This window comes from Mobula birostris, chromosome 18, assembly GCF_030028105.1.
Source record: "Mobula birostris isolate sMobBir1 chromosome 18, sMobBir1.hap1, whole genome shotgun sequence".
Classification (NCBI taxonomy): Eukaryota; Metazoa; Chordata; class Chondrichthyes; order Myliobatiformes; family Myliobatidae; genus Mobula; species Mobula birostris.
In genome coordinates this window covers 20,295,472-20,314,198 of record NC_092387.1, presented here as the reverse complement: position 1 = coordinate 20,314,198, position 18,727 = coordinate 20,295,472, and the positions used below count along the sequence as shown (strand labels likewise).

Genomic DNA, 18,727 nt, shown 5'->3' with positions numbered 1-18,727 from the left:
ACTTAAATATTAAATACACAACACCCTACCCTGGAGAAAAGACTGTGACCACCTCATTTATGCCCTTCATGATTTTATGAAACTCTGTAAGTTCTATTCATTGATGATTTAAAACAGATGATCTGGCCGTGGTCATGCTGATATTTGTGGGAGTTTGTTTTAAACAAATTAGCCACTGTGTTTTCTATACTGCAACAGTAACTTCACTTCAGAACTAAGTGATCTCTGCAAAGATTTTTTGGGGACAATCCAAGACTGTGGAAGGGGAAACATAATTTCAAATCTCTTCCCTCTTCAGCTCCTAACATGATTTAGCAACACCAGTCATGAATCATAAAGACACAAATCTTGTTCAATCATTTGATTATGTAATCACCAAACTTGGCATAAGACTCAGGATAAGGCTGGCAGGTAAATAATCCTGGTTATCTATACCTGACGAAATAATTACTCATGTGCAGGAAGTGAATGTGGAGTTACCCTTTGAGAAGGACAGAGGCAGGTTGTTTTCGGAGGTGACGACAAGAGGACGGTCACGTTATCTCAAACCAAGTAAGTACTGTGAGAAAGCGTTCCTGCCTTTTTGCTTTTGTACCTGTTTGAACAGGGATGCAGCCAGCTCTTGCTTAAGCAGAGCCACAGAGCACAACTTCACAGAAACTATTAAATCTTCCTGCTCTGGAACGGCTTTGTACATTGACAGGAGAGGCTTTGATGAAGCTGACACTCCAGTTAAGTAAAGGCCCGTGGTCTAACGGTGACTAGAGCTGTTCCAGAGGGGTCTGTGTTGGGATCGCTTCTTTTTACAGAATGTCACTGACTTGGATGACAAATTGAATTGTTGACTTTATGGCTAGTTTTGCGGACGATAGCAAGATAGGTGGAGGGGCAGGTAGTTTAGAGGAGGCAGACAGGCTGCAGAAAAACTTAGACAAATTAAGAGAATGGGCAAAGAAGTGAAATACTGTGTCGAGAGGTGTATGGTCATGCACTTTGGTAGGAGAAGTAAAAGGGTAGACTATTTTCTAAACGTTCAAAGTTCAAAGTAAAATTTATTATCAGAGTACATACATGTCACCACATACAGCCCTGAGCTTCTTTTTCTGCAGGCATAGTTAGCAAATATATAGAACAGTAACTGTAAACTGTAAACTAAGCAAACTTTGCAAATGCAGATAAAAATCAATAGCAATAAATGCCAAGCACTGTCATGCTTTCTTCGCAATGATGTTTATAAGATGGATCCAGGACAGGTCCTCTGAGATAGTGACACCCAGGAATTTATAACTACTGACCCTCTCCACTTTTGACTCTCCAATGATTACTGGCTCATGGACCCCTGGTTTCCCTCTCCTGAAGTCTACTATCAGTTCCTTGGTCTTATTGACATTGAGTGAGATGTTGTTGTAATTACATCACTTAACCAAGTTTTCAGTCTCCCTCCTGTATGCTGATTCATCACCCTTTTGATACAGCCCATAACAGTGGTGTCATCAGCAAACTTGTATATAGTGTTGGTGCTGTACTTAGCCAATTCAAACATTCTAAAATCTGAGGTGCAAAGGGACCTGAGAGTCCTCGCGCAGATTCCCTAAAGGTTAAATTGCCGGTTGAGTCGGTGTAGAGGAAGGTGTGCCTCAGGGATCTGTACTGGGTCCAATGTTGTTTGTAATATATATTAATGATCTGGATGATGGGGTGGTAAATTAGAATAGAAAGTATGCAGATGATACTAAGATAGGTGGTGTTCTGATGATGAGGTAGGTTTTCAAAACTTGCAGAGAGATGTAGGCCAGTTAGAAGAGTGGGCTGAAAGATGGCAGATGGAGTTTAATGCTGAAAAATGTGAGGTGCTACATTTTGGTAGAACTAATCAAAATAGGACATACATGGTAAATGGTAGGGCATTAGAGAATGCTTTAGAACAGAGGGATCTCGGAATAATGGTGCATAGTTCCCTGAAGGTGGAATCTCATGTGGACAGGGTGATGAAGAAATCTTTTGGTTTGCTGGCCTTTATTAATCACAGCATTGAGTATAGGAGTTGGGATGTAATGTTGAATTTGTATAAGGCATTGGTAAGGCCAAATCTGGAGTACTGTGTACAGTTCTGGTCACCGAATTATAGGAAGGATGCCAATAAAATTTAGAGAGTACAGAGTAGGTTTACTAAACTGTTGCCTGGGTTTCATCTCCTAAGTTACAGAGAAAGGTTGAACAAGTTAGGTCTTTATTCTTTGGAGCGTAGAAGGTTGAGGGGAGACTTGATAGAGGTGTTTAAAATTATGAGGGGGATTCATAGAGTTGACGTGGTTAGACTTTTTCCACTGAGAGTGGGGAAGATTCAAACAAGAGAGCATGGGTTGAGAATTGGAGGACAAAAGTTTAGGGGTAACATGAGGGGGAACTTCTTTACTCAGAGAGTGGTAGTTGTGTGGAATGAGTTTCCAGCAGAAGTGGTTGAGGCAAGTTCTATGTTGTCGTTTAAAGTTAAATTGGATAGATATATGGACAGGAAAGGACTGGAGGGTTATGGGCTGAGTGCAGGTCGGTGGGAATAGGATAGGGTAAGAGTCTGGCACGGACTAGAAGGGCCGAGATGGCCTGTTTCTGTGCTGTAATTGGTTATATGGTTATATGGTTAAATGCAATGTTGGCATTCATTTTGAGAGGGCTAGAATCTAAAACCAAGGATGCAATGTTGAAGCTTTATAAAGCACTGGTGAGGCCTCACTTGGAGTATGGTGAGCAGTTTTGGGCCTGTTACCTAGGAAAGGATGTGCTGACATTGGAGAGGGTTTAAAGGAGGTTTACAAAAATGAATCCAGGATTGAAAGGCTTGTCACACGGGGAGTGTTTGATAGCTCTGGGGCCCTGCTCACTGGAATTCAATTGATTGAGGGACAACCTCATTGAAACCTATCGAATGTTGAAAGGCCTCGATAGAGTGGATGTGGAGAGGATGTTTCCTATGGTGGGGGAATATAAGACCAGAGGACACAGCCTCAAAATAGAGGGGTGCCCTTTAAGAATGGAGATAACGTGGAATTTCTTTAGCCAGAGAATGGTGAATCTGTGGAATTCATTGCCACAGGCAGCTGTGGAGGCAAAGTCATAGGGTATATGACTAGAGGCTAGAACTTGCGGGTGTGAATTGGGATGACGTTTTTTCAGGGAAATGTACTATGGACATGTGGTCGATGTTTAGAGATCTCTTGCGGGATGTTAGGGATAAATTTGTCCCAGTGAGGAAGATAAAGAATAGTAGGGTGAAGGAACCATGGGTGACAAGTGAGGTGGAAAATCTAGTCAGGTGGAAGAAGGCAGCATACATGAGGTTTAGAAAGCAAGGATCAGATGGGTCTATTGAGGAATATAGGGAAGCAAGAAAGGAGCTCAAGAAGGGGCTGAGAAGAGCAAGAAGGGGGCATGAGAAGGCCTTGGCGAGTAGGGTAAAGGAAAACCCCAAGGCATTCTTCAATTATGTGAAGAAAAAAAGGATGACAGGAGTGAAGGTAGGACCGATTAGAGATAAAGGTGGGAAGATGTTCCTGGAGGCTGTAGAAGTGAGCGAGGTCCTCAATGAATACTTTTCTTCGGTATTCACCAATGAGAGGGAACTTGATGATGGTGAGGACGATATGAGTGAGGTTGATGTTTTGGAGCATGTTGGTATTAAGGGAGAGGAGGTGTTGGAGTTGTTAAAATACATTAAGACAGATAAGTCCCCGGGACCTGACGGAATATTCCCCAGGCTGCTCCACGAGGCGAGAGAAGAGATTGCTGAGCCTCTGGCTAGGATCTTTATGTCCTCGTTGTCCACGGGAATGGTACTGGAGGATTGGAGGGAGGCGAATGTTGTCCCCCTGTTCAAAAAAGGTAGTAGGGATAGTCCGGGTAATTATAGACCAGTGAGCCTTATGTCTGTGGTGGGAAAGCTGTTGGAAAAGATTCTTAGAGATAGGATCTATAGACATTTAGAGAATCATGGTCTGATCAGGGACAGTCAGCATGGCTTTGTGAAGGGCAGATCATGTCTAACAAGCCTGACAGAGTTCTTTGAGGAGGTGACCAGGCATATAGATGAGGGTAGTGCAGTGGATGTGATCTATATGGATTTTAGTAAGGCATTTGACAAGGTTCCACACGGTAGGCTTTTTCAGAAAGTCAGAAGGCATGGGATCCAGGGAAGTTTGGCCAGGTGGATTCAGAATCTGCTTGCCTGCAGAAGGCAGAGGGTGGTGGTGGAGGGAGTACATTCAGATTGGAGGATTGTGACTAGTGGTGTCCCACAAGTATCTGTTCTGGGACCTCTACTTTTCATGATTTTTATTAACGACCTGGATGTGGGGGTAGAAGGGTGGGTTGGCAAGTTTGCAGACGACACAAAGGTTGGTGGTGTTGTAGATAGTGTAGAGGATTGTCAAAGATTGCAGAGAGACTGATAGGATGCAGAAGTGGGCTGAGAAGTGGCAGATGGAGTTCAACCCGGAGAAGTGTGAGGTGGTACACTTTGGAAGGACAAACTCCAAGGCAGGGTACAAAGTAAATGGCAGGATACTTGGTAGTGTGGAGGAGCAGAGGGATCTGGGGGTACATGTCCACAGATCCCTGAAAGTTGTCTCACAGGTAGATAGGGTAGTTAAAAAAAGCTTATGGGGTGTTAGCTTTCATAAGTCGAGGGAAAGAGTTTAAGAGTCGCGATGTAATGATGCAGCTCTATAAAACTCTGGTTAGGCCACACTTGGAGTACTGTGTCCAGTTCTGGTCACCTCACTATAGGAAGGATGTGGAAGCATTGGAAAGGGTACAGAGGAGATTTACCAGGATGCTGCCTGGTTTAGAAAGTATGCATTATGATCAGAGATTAAGGGAGCTAGGGCTTTACTCTTTGGAGAGAAGGATGATGAGAGGAGACATGATAGAGGTGTACAAGATAATAAGAGGAATAGATAGAGCGGATAGCCAGCGCCTCTTCCCCAGGGCACCACTGCTCAATACAAGAGGACATGGCTTTAAGGTAAGGGGTGGGAAGTCCAAGGGGGATATTAGAGGAAGGTTTTTTACTCAGAGGGTGCTTGGTGCATGGAATGCACTGCCTGAGTCAGTGGTGGAGGCAGATACACTAGTGAAGTTTAAGAGACTACTAGACAGGTATATGGAGGAATTTAAGGTGGGGGTTATATGGGAGGCAGGGTTTGAGGGTCGGCACAACATTGTGGGCTGAAGGGCCTGTACTGTGCTGTACTATTCTATGTTCTATGTTCTATATTTAAGGCAGAGCTTGATAGATTCTTGATTGGTCAGAGTATGAAAGGATACAGGGAGAAGGCAGGAGATTGAGAGCTGAGAGGGAAAATGGATCAGCCATGATGAAATGGCAGAGCAGACTCAATGGGCCAAATGGCCTAATTCTGCTCTGGTATCTTATGGCCTTGTGGTCTGATGTCACATCAAGTCATTTTGATTACACTGTGTAGACGGTTGCAATAGTTCCTTGGTTGAGATGCCATCTTCTCACTGCTACCATCAGGCAAAAGGTACAGAAGCCCAAAGTCCCACACCACCAGGTTCAAGAACATCTGTTGCCCTTCAACTATTTGGTTCCTGAACCAGGCTGCAGAACCCTAATCACTACCTCAGTACAGCAACACCGTGACCACTTTGCACCTCAATGGGTTAAGTTGTTTTTGTTCTAATTGTGCTCATTCTTGATTTTTGAAGTAAGTTATAGTTAACTTATGTTTTTTATTCTTGTCAATATTGTGTGTTGTAATACTATGTGCCTATGCAGCGGCTTCAAGTAAGTTTTTCATTTTACTTGGGCAATATGACAATAAGCTCAGCAGTGACGTTGACTTTGATTTTGGAGACACTAGAGGCTGCAGGTGTTGGAATTGGGAGCTAAAAGGAGGCACTGGAAGAATTCAGTGAGTCAAGCAGCGAATTTAGTCCTGTTGGACTAAAGCAACTGTTGAAGTTTTGGGCAAAGGCTCTGTATCAATCCTGTTTTACTGCTCCAAAGCTTTATGGTTTCCCAATTACTCCACATAACAGAGCACTTTAGGGGCAGAACATGGATTTAAAGGGTTGTCCCACTCCCTTCCTGTAATCTTCTCTTGACCTTTATTCCTATTGGTACTCTGACGGAGCATTGCACTCCCACACTGCTCACATTTCAGTGGATGGATAATGAGGAGTCTTGGATGCTTTTACACTTAAATGCCTTCTCTGAGCAACTGATGTCAAGACTGCATCTTCACAGTGTGTTCAAAAACCTTGACTTAATTTATGATTTTTTTTTGTCTAGTCCTCAGCATGTCAGGAGGCATCTATGAAGAAGAATAAAGAGTCAACATTTAGGGCCAAGTCATAGGCAGAGTTTGATAGATTCTTGATTGGTCAGGGTATGAAAGGATAAAGGGAGAAGGCAGGAGACTGGGAGCTGAGAGGGAAATGATGAAGGATCTCAACCCTAAACATTGACTCTTCATTCCTCTCCACAGACGCTACCCGACCTGCTAAGTTCCTTCAGTATTTTGTGTGTGTTACTCTAGATTTCAGCATCTGTGGAATCTCTTGTGTTTGGTCTAGTCCTGTTACTTCTTCCAGACCACTGACACTGCCAGTCTCAAAATAAACTCGAAACTGCAAATTAATATGCTTCAGACAATAAACTATGTGAACAGGCAGCACAGAACCAGGCCCTTTATCCCCCTAAGTCAATGCTGACCAGTGACCATATAAAACTTTGTTTAGGTTGCAGTTGGAGCACTGGATACAATCCTGATCGCCCCGTTACAGAAAGGCTGCCCCACACCACCAAGACAGCCATTATAGGCTTTGCAAAGAGTGCAGAAGGGGTTTACCAGGATGCTGCCTGGATTACTATGAGCTATAAGGAGAAGTTGGACAAATTTGAGTTGCTTTCTCTGGTGCAGCAGAGGCTCAGGAGAGACATGATGGAAGCTGAAAAATTATGAGGGGCAACGACAGGGCAGACAGTCAGAATCTTTAACCCAAGCTGAAAATATCAAATACTAGAGAACATGCATTTAAGATGAGAGGGGGAAAGTTTAAAGGAGATGTGTGGAGCAAAAGGTTTTTTTATACAGAGAGTGGGTAAGTGCCAAGACTAGGTTGAAAGGAATGGTCATGGAAGTAGATATTAAAGAGGGGTTAGATGCTTGAGGGGAATTTCAGAGATGTTAGATGGATATGCAGTGGGAAGGGAGGGAGATAGGCAGAAAAGATTTAGTTTAATTTGGCATCATGTTCAGCACAGACACCATCGATTGAACGCCTGTTACTGCATTGTATTGTTCTATGTTCCATGTTCAAGGAGAGCCATGCTGGAGAAAAAAGAAAGTTGTTTATGCTATTCAACATATTTGCATTTTAGTATTTTTACTGAAGATGATTAAAGCAAATGAACAAATTCAGATTGTCACCTAAAAATAGACAACGGATTCTTTCCAGCTGCCAGGATAATAGTCTGGATTTGGTCAGTGGCCAGAGACCAAAAAATGTGACTACAAGACAGGTAGAATTGCTGCCAACAGATTGTACAGAGATAGACTTCCCCTAAACAATGATACACCACGTAAACATTAATCTCTTTTGTGAGTCTTATTTCATAGTTATTAATCATCAAAGTACTGTGTACTCTTCAGAGCATCGATGACTGTCCTAGGCTTCATCAGCATCATATCTTTATAACAATATTGGTCTGACTCCAGCAGCTCTTTGTTCTTCCCATTTCCTCTCCACCCTCTCTTCAACATTAATTAACTTGCCTTTGCTCTTTCCCAGCTCTGATGAAGGGCCCTTGGCCAGAAATATTAACTTTGATTCTCTTAGTACAGCACGATACTCAAAGTTCAAAGTAAAATTTATTATCAGGGTACACACACATCACCACATACAAACCTGACATTCTTTTCCTGTGGGCATAGTTAGCAAATTTATAGAACAGTAGCTGTAAACAGGACCAATGGACAGCAAACTATGCAACTGCAGATATAAATAAATAACAATAAATAATGAGCATAAAATAACAAGATAAAAGAGTCCTTAAACATATGTAGTTATCCACATTCTGTTCAGATCCCTGATGATTGAGGGTAGTGACTCTTCCTCAACCTGGTGGTGTGAGTCCTGAGACACCTGTACCTGTTACTTGATGGCAGCAGTGAGAAAAGAGCATGGCCTGGGTGGTGAGAATCTTTGATGAATGATGCTGCTTTTTTACGGCCATGTTTCATGTAGATGTGCTCAACTGTCGGGAGGTATTTCCCGTGACGTGCTGGGTCAAATCCATTACCCTTTGTAGGATTTTCCGCTCAAAGGCTTCGGTGTTCCTATACCAGGCCATAATGCAGCCAGTCATCACACGTTCCACCACACATCTGTCGAGGTTTGCCCAAATTTTTGATGACATGGCGAATCTCCACAACTCCTGAGGATGTATCTAACCCTTCCCTCCTACGCAGCCCATTTTTCTATCATCCATGCACCTAAGTAAGATTCTCTTAAATGTCCCTCATGCATCTCTACCTCTGCCTCTGCCTCCGCCCCTGGCAGCCTATTCCAGGTACTTGCCATTCTCTGTGTAAAAATGCCTCCTCGGACATCTCCCCTTGCATTAGCCACTGCTGCCTTGGGAAGAAGGGGCCGGCTGTCTTCTTTATCTATTACTTACTGCCTGTTATGCCACTGGCATTTGGGGTGGCAAAGAAGGTCCTCCACCTCAGGTAGTGTTCAAGACTTCCTTCATCACGTCTGGGGTTTCCCAGATTTCACTACTGTCAGAAATACCATCATACTCAGATGTAGAAGGATTCTTCATTGCTGTTCCTGTAACAATTTATTTTACCGGTCAGGATTGTTAGCCCTGAGCTGAACCTCTGAACCTGGAGGACGGTGTCTATTCTTATAATCTCATTAAGTCACTGCTCATCCTTTATAGTTCCAAAGAGAAAAGTCCAAGTTCACTCAACCTTTCCTCACAAGACATGTTCTCTAATCCAGACAGCATCTTGGTAAATATCCGTTGCATTTTCTCTAAAGCTTCAAATCTTATAATGAGGTGGTCAAAAGTGAAAACAATACTCTACAAGTGTGGTCGAACGTAAACACGAGAAAATCTGCAGATGCTGGAAATTCAAGCAACACACATCAAAGTTGCTGGTGAACGCAGCAGGCCAGGCAGCATTAAGAGGAAGAAGTACAGTTGATGTTTCGGGTCGAGACCCTTTGTCAGGTCTAACCAGAGTTTTATACTGAAAAACTGCAACATTATCTCATGGCTCTTCAGCCCTCCAACTAATAAAGGCCAACGCACTATACACCTTTTAAACCCATCAGCTTGTGCGGCAACTTTGAGGGATCTATGGACTTGGACCTCAAGATCTCTCTGTTCCTCTACACTCTCCAAAGTGTATCACTTCATATTTTTCCAGATTTAACTGCATCTGCCACTTCTCAGCCCAGATCCGCATTCTCTACATGTCCCATTGTAACGTTTAACAACCTTCTACACTACCACAACACCACTGACCTTCAGGCCATCTGCAAGCTTACTAACCCACCCTTCCACTTCCTCATCCAAGTCATTTATAAAAATTACAAAGAGCCTGGGTCACAGAATATCCCTGCAGAAAATCACTCGTCACCAACATCCAGGTAGAATATGCTTGATCTACTACCACTTTCTGCCTTCTGTGGGCTAGCCATTTCTGAATCCATGCTGATATGTTTCCATGCCTCATGGTTTTCCAGATGAGCCTTCCCTGGGTACCTTGTTAAACACCTTACTAAAACCTATATACTCCACATCTACCACTCTACGTTCAACAATTTGTTTTGTCACTTTCTTAAAAAAGTCAATCAGGCTCATGAGGTATGAACTTCCCCTCACAAACATGCTAACTATCCCTAATCAGACTCTGCTTCTCCAAATGCTCATAAATCCTGTCCCTAAGAATTCTCTCCATTAGTTTACCCTCCCGTGACAGAAGACTCACTGATCTAGAATTCCCAGGATGATCCCTATTACCCTCCTTGAACAAACCAATAACGCTTACCATCTCTAACCATCTGGTAGCACACCTGTGACCAGGAAGGACATAAAGATCATCTTCAATGCCCCAGTATTCTCTTCCTTGCTTCCTGTAGTAACTTGGAGTATATCCTGTCTGGCCCCAATGACTTATCTTCAAAAGGACAGCTCTGTCTCTTTCTTAACCTCAACATGCTGCAGCATATTAATCTGTTCTATGCTGACCCCACATTCATCAAGGTCCCTCTCTCAAGTGAATACTGATGTATGCGTACCTTAAGGACCACCCCCTATCTCCTCCAATGCCAGGTACACATCTCCTCTTTGATCACGTATGTGTAGGATGCTTTTGGGGTTTTCCTTATTCCTACTTGCCAAGCCTTCTCATGTCTCCTTCTAGCTTTCTAAATACCTTCCTAAGCTCTTTGCTGGCAACCTTATAATTCACAAGAGCCGGCTGATCTTTGCATCCTAAACCTTAAGAACGCTTGCTTCTTCTTCTTGACTAATAATTCCACCTCTCCTGTCAACCATGGTTCCTTCAACCTACCACCTTTTCTTTGCCTCAGTATGACAAGCACCCATAACCAAATGCAAGTGCTCCCTAAACAACCTCCACATTTTCACTGTGCATTTCCCTGAGAACATCCTACTCCTGAATTACATTCCCACATTCCTTCCTAATATCCTTGTAATTAGCCCTCTCCCAAATTAAACACTTTCCCATGCCATCTACTTCTATTCTTGTCCACAGCTACGCTTAAAGACAGGGACTTTTGATCACCATCTCCGAAATCCTCACCCACCCAGAGATCTGAACCCGACCTGGTTCAATGCCTAAATCAGATCCAGTAGGACCTCTACTCTATTCAGCTGGTTTCACATCTTGTCAGGAATCCTTCCCGGACACATCTAACAAACTCTGCCCCCATCAAAATCTTTTGCATTAAGGAGGTGCAATTCAATATTAAGGAAATTGAAGTCACCCATGACAACAACCCTGTTATTTCTGCACCTTTCCAAAATCTACCTCCCGATCTGTTCCTCACTGCCTCTGTTGCTATTGTGTGTGTGTGTGTGTGTGTGTGTGTGTGTGTGTGTGTGTGTGTGTCGGTGGGGGGAGGGCGTCTATAGAGTATTTGTAATAGAGTGATTTCTTCCTTCCCACTTCTGACTTCCACGAACTCTGACTCTAGGCATTTCCTCACACCGTATTCCCTTCCTATAGCTGTGATAATATCCCTGATTAGTAATTCCACTCCTCCACCTCTTTTACCTATTTCCTTCCCCTTTTGAAACAGCAAAACCCTAGAATGTCCAGCAGCCACCCATGCCCATAAAGCAGCCAAATCTCAGTATTGAACACACCGTAATTCCACTTACTTATTCAGCTGCGAAGTTCATCACCCTTATTCTTAAAACTTCTTGCCTCAAAGTAAAGAAATACATTTTAACCCATCCACTGACAGCACATATGTCTGATCATTTATGTAGATCTTCCTGAGCTGCCGAGAGTTGGCTGAGTTTTCAGTTTATACTCTCCCCTGAGGATCTTCTCTGCTGTAATAATATTTGCATAACCCATTCGAAATCCAAATCGTTCACCTCTCTCCAGCAGCAACAGCTCTGATACCAGCAGGTACCCAACAGATGTTGACATTCGAAGTTTAAATTTCAAACTATATTTATTATCAAAGTACATGTACATCACCATATACCACCCTGAGATTTGTTTTCTGGCAGACGTACTCAATAAGACCATAGAATAATAACCATAACTGTACCAACTATGGCGTTCAGTCACTGTGCAAAAGACAACAAACTGTGCAAATACGAAAAGAAAGGATCAAGAATAATAAATAAATAATAAATATCAAGAACATGAGGTGAAGAGTCCTTGAAAGTGAGTCCATAGGTTGTGGGAACATTTTAGGCAAGTGAAATTACCCCTTTGGTTCAAGAGCCAGATAGTTGAGGGGTATCAACTATTCCTGAACCTGGTGGTGTGAGACCTGAGGCCCCTGTACCTTCTTCCTGATGGCAGCAGCGAAAAGAGAGGTTGGACTAGGGGGTGGGATCCCTGATGATGGATGCTGCTTTCCTGCAACAGTGCTCCATGTAGATATGTTGAATGATGGGGATGGTTTTACCCGTGATGGACTGGGCTGTATCCACTGCTTTTTGGTAAGATTTTCCATTCAAGGGCATTAGTATTCCTTGAATTCAGATTCAGATTCATTTATTGAAAAAGACAGTGAAATCTGTCATTTGAGTTAACAGATAACACAACCTAAGGATGTGCTGGGAACAGGCCGCAAGTATTGCCATACAACCATGCACCAATAGAGCATGCCCACAATTTCACAGAACAGACAAGCAACAACAGCAAAACAAACCCTTTATCTTCCTACCACCCATGGACAAACACAGAGAGTCCTCTAACCCCAGGACCGGCCTGCTCTAGGCTTCCAGCCTCCAGTGGACTCAGACATGCAGACATAGAGCCTCCAACTTCTCCAGTGGATTGCAGAGTCTCACAGACTCAGGCGACACAGGCAAGCAGTTTTCCCTCCTCCAAGGCCTTGCAGACACACCGTTTTTATTCGAACTCTACTTATTTACAGGAGACTTTAAACTTAGTTTTACCCTGATAACCAAACATTAACCACAGTTATTTGACTTACCCCTGAGCATTGGACACAGTTGCTCCAGATACTTTGTCTAGAAATTGTGTACGTAATACTGTATTTATGACTTTATCCCTGGTCTTATCATGCACTTTTTACCCCTGTAATACAGTAATACATCAAAGTTTTTTCTGAATTTTCCATATGTACAGTATATACACAGTAGCTACTGTGACTTAAGACTTCTGTGCCTAAGACTTTTGCACAGTACTGTAGTAATTTTATGTATTGAACTGTACTGCTGCCATACAAAAAAAAACAAATTTCATGGCATACATATATTGATGATGATAAACCTAATTCTGATATGGGTCTCCAATGTGGACTGAAAGTGGGAAGGGGGCAGGGAGAAGGGAGGGAGCAGGATGAACCACAGAGACATTCTATAATGATCAAAAAACAAATTATTTAGAATGAAATAACCTTGCCTGGTGTCTCAGGGTTGAGTGTGTCTGCACTTGTCCCACACCACCCCCCCCAGTCATCCTTCTCTGCCACCTGTCCCACACCCCCCACGGGGTGCCCCACTCACCATTCCCAGCATCCTTTGCTTCTGCTAAATTTACAAACTTGCTCTCCACTCCACATTGACAGATATAGTACTGTGCAAAATTTATATATACCTAAGGTTTTTGTACAGTACCGTATAATAATATTCCATCTTGTTCCCTCTCAAAATAGTCTGATACCTCATAGGTCTGGCAACTTAAAGACAAGCACACAGTGTCAGAGAGCATTCAAGCTGCAGCTTCTGCCGACAGAGGCAGACTGACCTGAGAGAAGTTTGTTAAAATTATGAGAGGTATAGATAGACTATACCATCAGAATCTTTTTCCAATGTCCAACCCTCCACAACTGGCATCACTTGTTACTAGTAACATCTTAGTAAATATATCCCATAATTCTCGCATTGTGATGGAAAATCATGAATTTCGTTCCTGTTGTTCAGTTCACAAAATATTTACTTTTCTACAATATGACAACAATCGAATTGAAACCAATATTTTGAATCTGTTGTGAAGTCAGTCAGCTCTATCATAGGCACTAACCTGCCCAGTATCCTGTACGTCTTCAAGGAGTGATGTTTCGAAAAGACGGCATCCATCGTTAAGGAGCACCAGCACCCAGAACATGCCCTCTTCTCATTGCTACCATCAGGGAGGAGGTACAAGAGCCTAATTCAAATTGTTCAACTATTTAAGAACAGCTTCTTTCCCTCTGCCATCAGATTCCTGAATGGGCATTGACCCCATGAACACTACCTCATACTTTTTTCTCTCTTTTTGCACTATTTATTTCACTCTTAATAAATGTATACACTTACTGTAATTTACAGTTTTTCTTATTATGTGTTGCATTGTACTGCTGCCACATAACAACAAATTTCATGACCTATGCCGGGGTGATATTAAACCTGATTCAGATTCGGATTTGATCTGCAGAGTTTGCTGGTAAGCTGGTGAATTTAGCGGGGAACGTGCTATCAGGAAGTCATAGAGTCATTGAGCACAAAAACAGGCTCTGTATCCACACCAGCCATTGAACACAAATCCTGCATCTTTATTTTCCCCACATTCCCAACTCTCTTGCCTCAGATTCTAGCACTTACCTACACACTAAGGGAATTTACTTTATTAACAGTTAATTTTTTAAAAAGTTAACTTTCTAATCCACGTGCTTCTGTGAAGTGTGAGGGAAACCAGAACGGCTGGATGAAATCTGCATCGTCAAAGGGAGAAACTTGCAAACTCTACACAGGTAGCACCGGAGGGCAGTATTGAACCCAGGTCACCGAAGCCCTGGGGCAGTGGCTGTACTGGCTGCACCAGTTGGCTGGAAGCACTTTGCAAAGCCAATTGTAAAAGATCCTGTGACAATATTTAAAAGGAAGTATCTCCTTACAGCCCTGACCAATCTTTCTCACTCAGTAAATGTTACCAAAAGCTGGAGTAGCCGTGTTTTAGTTGTCTGAACCCCTTCCAGCATTACGAACCAATCTCCATACGTCAAAAGTACGTATGTCAGGTTTCCGTACAAAACCATTCAGGTTTTCATTTCAAAATAGAAATGTACAGAAGATGCACAAACTCAGTATCAAGGATGTGACAAGATCAAAATATTAGTTTTATCTGTCACATGAAATGCATTGGACCAACACAGTCCAAATATGTGCTGGGGGCAGACTGCAAGTGTTGCTATGCACCTATCTCCAGTCATAATATGCCCACAACTTACTACCCCTAACTAGAGCAACCAGAGGAAATCCACCTGTACGATCTCCCCACTAGGTCCTGGGGAGAACATACAAACTCCCTGCAGACAGGAGCAGGAACTGAACCCCGAGCGCTGGCACTGTAAAGTTTTATGCTAGCCACTACGCTAACAAAATCAAACCTTAATTAGGCAAATTCATCATGGTTTTATGCAAAGAAAATCATGTTTGATAAATAGAGTGAAGAGAGAAAATGAGGACAGCAAGTCTATAAAGAATACAAGCCAATGGCAAGGGAAGTATCAGATGGGGGGGTGGGAGGATTGGGAAATTATCCACATACTAGAAACTAGAAGAGCAGATTGTCTTTTAAAGGTAAGAAATTAATTTGTGTTAATGGTAGGAGAGATCTTGGTGCTGGTGTGAGTGGTGTGGAAAGCAGACAGCACGCAAATAGTGTGTTGGCCTTTATTTCAAGGGTCTGGAGTACAAAGGTACAGAAATCTTGTTACAACTACAAGATTTTGGCGAGAACACTCTTAGGCATTGTTTGAGTTCCTATATACATAATTAGTGCAGCATCCATTCACTGGGGGTAAGGAACTTGTCCGTTGAGATGAAATTAAAGTTGTACAGTATAGAAAGAGACGATTCGGTCCACAGCAACCAGTCTGACCATCATGCCTATCTATACCAATCCAACTTGTGTGCATTGGGTCCATATCCTCCATGTCGTGCTCAATTACGTACCTGCCAAGCTGCCTCTTAAGTGTTGTTACTGTCCCTGCCTCAGTCACCTCCTTTAGCAACTTCCAGATACGAACTACTCTTTGAGTGAAAAACATGCCCTTTAAACCATCCTCTCATCTCGAACCCGTGCCTTCTAGTTTTAGACAATCCTACCAAGAGATATAGTCTCTGACGATCTATCCTATCTCTGCTTTCCATAATTTTATATCTTTCTATGGTATCACCTCACGGCCTTCTTTGGTATGGGGAAAACAAACCCAGCCTATCCAATCACTGCTAGTATCTCATGTCCTCCTAGCCAGGCAACATCCTTGTGAAGTAACACACAGCCTGCTGGAGAAACTCAGAACACCGGGCAGCTTCTGTGGGGGAGGAGACTGTCAATGTTTCAGGATGAAAGCCTGTATCGAGACTGAATCCACTTCTTCCAGCAGACTTTGTTATTCCAGATTCCTGTATCTATAGTTTCTTGTGTCTTCAACATCTTTGTGAATCTTTTTTTTAGATTATAAGAACACTCAGTCCTCTTTTATTGTCATTTAGAAATGCATACATGCATTAAGAAATGATACAATGTTTCACTTGAGTGATATCACAGAAAACAGGACAAACCAAAGACTAACACTGACAGAACCACATAATTATAACATATAGTTACAGCAGTGCAAAGCAATACCATAATTTGATGAAGAACAAACCATGCGCACGGTAAAAAAATCTCAAAGTCCCCGAGTCGATCAACTCCCGAGTCCCCAATAGCAGGCGGCAAAAGGGAGAAACTCCCTGCCATAAACCTCCAGGCACCATCAAATTGCCGATGCCTTGGAAGCAGCCGACCACAGCCGACACTGAGTCCGTCTGTCCGAAAACTTCGAACTTCCGACCAGCCCCTCCGATACAGCCTCCTGAGCACCATCCTCTGCCGAGCGCCTTCGACCTTGCCCCGGACGCTGAAACAAGCGAAGCCGAGGATTCGGGGCCTTCTGCTCCAGAGATTCCGGCTACCACACAGTAGCAGCGGTGGTGAAGCGGGCATTTCAGAAGTTTTCCAGATGTTCCTCTGTACTGTCACATCCGTCTCCATCTAATCAGAATTGTGCACGGTCCCCTACTTGACAGATTACAGATATCATTCACCGGAAAGGCCGCGCGCGCTGCCATCGCGCCGCCATCTTCTCCTCCTTCTGCATCATCTTTCAATCAATTGCATCTTTTCTATTAAGCGGTGACAAGAACTGCACACAATACTCCAAAGGTAGCCTGACCAGCATTTTGTGCAACTGTAACATCATATCCCAACGCAATATTCAAATCAATTAAGATTTTTCCAAAATGAGAAAAAAAACTTTGACTCAGAATGAGAATGAGGTTTACTAACCCTTACATATGTCATGATTTTTTTGTTTTACAATAACAGCACAGTGCAAAACATTAAAATTACTCTAAGTGGATAGATAGTGCAAAAGAGGAAAAGTGAGGTAGAGTTCATATGTCCATGGGCTGTTCAGAAATCTGATGGCAGAAGGGAAGAAAACATTTCCTAAAACTGTCCCTAAACTATTCAATGTGGGTTCTCAGGCTCCTGGACCTTTTTCCTGATGGTAAAAGTGAGAAGAGGGTGGAGAGAGTGGTTAATCGTGGATGCTGCCTTTTGAAGATGTCCTCGACGAGGGAGGCTTGTGCCTCTGATGGAGCTGACTGAATCTACAAATCTCTGCGGCCTCGTTCGACATTGCCCACTGGAGCCTCCACACCAGGCAGTGATGCAACCAGTCAGAATGCTCTCCACCGTACATCTTTACAGTCTTTGTTGACATACCAAATCTCCCTTAAACTCCTAATGAAGTATATCCCGTGGCATGCCTTCCTTGTGATCGCATCAGTGTGTTGAACCCATGACAGATCCTATGGGACGTTGACATCCAGGAATTTGAAGCTGCTCACCCTTTCCACCTCTGACCTTTCAATGCAGATGGGTGTGTGTTCTCCTGACTTCCCCCTATTGAAGTCTGCAACCAATTCCTTGTTCCTTCTGACATTAAGTGCAAGGGTTATTGTTGCAACAGCACTCAGTTAGCCAATATATCTCCTCATCACAATCTGAGAATCTGCCAACAACAGTTGTGTCATTGCCAAATTCATAGATGCCCTTATACTTCCTCCCTTACCACCATTCAGCCCCAAACAGTCCTTCTAGGTGAGGCAACACTTCACCTGTGAGTCGGCTGGGGTGACATACTGCGTCTGGTGCTCCCGATGTGGCCTTTTATATATTGGCGAGACCCGACGCAGACCGGGAGACCGCTTTGCTGGACATCTACGCTCTGTCCGCCAGAGAAAGCAGGATCTCCCAGTGGCCACACATTTTAATTCCACATCCCATTCCCATTCTGACATGTCTATCCACGGCCTCCTCTACTGTAAAGATGAAGCCACACTCAGGTTGGAGGAACAACACCTTATATTCCGTCTGGGTAGCCTCCAACCTGATGGCATGAACATCGACTTCTCTAACTTCCGCTAAGGCCCCGTACCCCATCTGTTACTCATTTTTATGCACACATTCTTTCTCTCACTCTCCTTTTTCTCCCTCTGTCCCTCTGAATATACCTCTTGCCCATCCTCTGGGTTCCCCCCCCCCGTCTTTCTTCCCGGACCTCCTGTCCCATGATCCTCTCGTATCCCCTTTTGCCTATCACCTGTCCAGCTCTTGGCTCTATCCCTCCCCCTCCTGTCTTCTCCTATCATTTTGGATCTCCCCCTCCCCCTCCAACTTTCAAATCCCTTACTCACTCTTCCTTCAGTTAGTCCTGACGAAGGGTCTCGGCCTGAAACGTCGACTGCACCTCTTCCTACAGATGCTGCTCACGGAATTAAGTGGTGATAGAAATTCACCATACCTAAAAATTCTTGTAGTTTCTTAGTAGTGCAGGGCAGTGGGAAATCCATGATAGCGGTGACTTTTGAAGGGAGGGGTTTCATACATTCTGCGGAGATGTGATTGCTGAGAAAGTCAAT

General features: G+C 43.4%; 1 protein-coding gene across 1 annotated transcript in view; it reads left to right on the top strand.

Moving 5' to 3' along the window:
- The first annotated feature begins 463 nt into the window (after window positions 1-463).
- Window positions 464-18,727, top strand: part of slc28a1 (solute carrier family 28 member 1) — a 78,409-nt gene continuing 60,145 nt past the window's right edge. Inside the window, exon 1 of the mRNA XM_072281950.1 lies at window positions 464-552. The gene's annotated coding sequence lies outside the window, so the exon portion shown is untranslated. The remainder of the gene's footprint in view (window positions 553-18,727) is intronic.